Source organism: Myotis davidii, unplaced genomic scaffold, assembly GCF_000327345.1.
Source record: "Myotis davidii unplaced genomic scaffold, ASM32734v1 scaffold428, whole genome shotgun sequence".
Lineage (NCBI taxonomy): Eukaryota > Metazoa > Chordata > Mammalia > Chiroptera > Vespertilionidae > Myotis > Myotis davidii.
In genome coordinates, this window is record NW_006299834.1 from 399586 (window position 1) to 401915 (window position 2330).

Below are 2330 nucleotides of genomic sequence, written 5' to 3' on the forward strand. Positions count from 1 at the left end.
AGGAGGCTCCACCTGACCTGAGCGGATGCAACACTCGAGGCAACGAAGGTGAACGACCCCTACGCACAGTCCCGGGGGTTCCTGGCCGGGTGCCTCTCGGGGGGAAGCCCCAGAGGAGCGGCTGGAGGCCAAGGACGGGAGCGTCCCTCCTGCCACCCAGTCAGGCTCCCGTGGCCCGTGCTGGCCCGTCCCCTCTGAGCGTGATCAGTGGGAGGCGTGTGTGTGCGTCTGTGTTGCTGGATTCCTGTCCTTGGCGCTCTCTGAGGGCTCACCCCAGGCCCGCCCACCTCCCCAGCTCCCCGCAGGGCACCTGGCCCGGGGCCCTGGTGAGCTCACAGTAAGTAGGTGACTGAATGGGTGAGTGAACGAATGCTTTGGGCCCTAACATTCCTTCCCAGCATCTGTCCTGGGAACCACAGGCGCTGTTTCCTCCTTCTGTTAGGGTCCCCGTGGCAGCTGCACAGTGCCCCGCCCCCCCGCCTGCCCCAGGATGTCCACGTCCTAGTCCATAGACTCCGTGGCCTTACAAAGCGGAGGGACTTTGCCATGGGACTATGTTAAGGACTGCGAGGTGCCCATTACCCAGGGGCCTTATAAGGTGGATGCAGGGGGGTCAGCATGAGGAAAAGGCCACGTGAGGGCGAAGCAGAGAGGGTGGAAGGTGCCACACTGCAGCTCTGAGTCTATTTTTAAAAAAAGAGCAGCAGGGGGTTGCCTCAGAGCGTGTGTGTGTGCATGTGTGTGAATGTGTGTGTCTGTGTGCATGTGTGTGAACGTGTGTGTCTGTGTGCATGTGTGTGAACGTGTGTGTCTGTGTGCATGTGTGTGAACGTGTGTGTCTGTGTGCATGTGTGTGAACGTGTGTGTCTGTGTGCATGTGTGTGTCTGTGTGCATGTGTGTGTGCATGTGTGTGTGAATGTGTGTGTGGATGTGTATCTGTGTGCGTGTTTGTGTGCGTGTGTGTGCATGTGTCTGTGTGCATGTGTGTGTCTGTGTGCATGTGTGCGTGTGTTTGTGTGCATGTGTGTGCACACACGTGTGTGCGTGTGTGAATGTGTCTCTGTGTGTATGTGCACATGTGCGTATATGTGTGTGTTCCAGGAAGATCTCGGCACCCATGTCCCAGGGGGAAAGGGCAGTGGTTGCCGGGGTCATCTCTTTCCCGCGCTCCCTCTCCTGCGGGTGGAGGGTCCTGAGGACGCCGTGCATGGAGGCAGCTCCTCGGAGCGCAGAGCTCCTCAGGGGACAATCCCGCCCTCGGGGGACGTGTGGCAGGGCCTGGAGACAGCGCTGGTTGTACATGGGGAGGAGACGCTGCTGCTGGCATCTCATGTGTAGAGACCAAGACGGCCAACACGCTGCAGCGCCCAGGACGCCCCAGCTCAGAGGGGACCCTGCAGTGCCCAGGTCAGCCCAGCTCAGAGGGGACCCTGCAGCGCCCAGGTCACCCCAGCTCAGAGGGGACCCTGCAGTGCCCAGGTCAGCCCAGCTCAGAGGGGGCCCTGCAGCGCAGGTCACCCAGCTCAGAGGGGACCCTGCAGCACCCAGGACGCCCAGCTCAGAGGGGGCCCTGCAGCACCCAGGACGCCCAGCTCAGAGGGAACCCTGCAGCACCCAGGACGCCCAGCTCAGAGGGGACCCTGCAGTGCCCAGGACGCCCAGCTCAGAGAGAGGCCCTGGTGCATCCTGCTGCCCACACAGCCACCACGAGCGAAGCAGACAGAGGTCCCCTGTGACATGGGCTCAGGTCCGGGGCCTCAGGCGGCAGCTGTCAGCCGCACAGGACGCGGCTCACACTTGGCTGGTCGGGCCTGCCTGCCTGTCCAGCTGTCACCAGTGACCAGAGCAGAGCGCTCACCCTCCCGAGCCCAGGCTGCCTTGGAGGGAGGGCACCGGTTGCCAGGACAACCAGAGGTGGGAGGCCAGGGCCTCGGACAGGTGGCCAAGCTTGCAGTCCCAGGAGGGAGGACCGGGAGGGAGGACAGGGCAGGTGGATCCAGCCTGCGGGGAACAGGGGGCCCCGCTATGCCTGGCCTCGGTGAAGGAAGGGGGTACGGGGGAGGGCTCTGGCCATCACTCACCGTCTTCCCCCTCCCCGGCTCCACCCTACACCCCCCACCCCGCCCTCCAGCTGCCTGCGAGGCCGGGCTGTGTGCTGTCTCCTTCAGCTGCCGTCTCTGGAAAGAGCCCCGCGCCCACAAAAGCCCGCTCCAGGGGAGGAGATGATCAAGGCGAAGGTCAGCGTGTGCCCCCCGGGCCCTGTGGGCCTGGCACCGGCCCCCTCTCTTTAGGAATAAACGTATGTTCTTTATGCCGCGTACCGGGGGCG

At 63.6% G+C, this 2330-nt stretch overlaps 1 protein-coding gene across 1 annotated transcript in view; it reads right to left on the reverse strand.

Annotated features, from left to right (window-relative positions):
* The window catches only part of PARVB (parvin beta), a 98748-nt gene that overhangs the window by 95562 nt on the left and 856 nt on the right, over positions 1-2330 (reverse strand). The gene's annotated exons all lie outside the window — the stretch shown is intronic.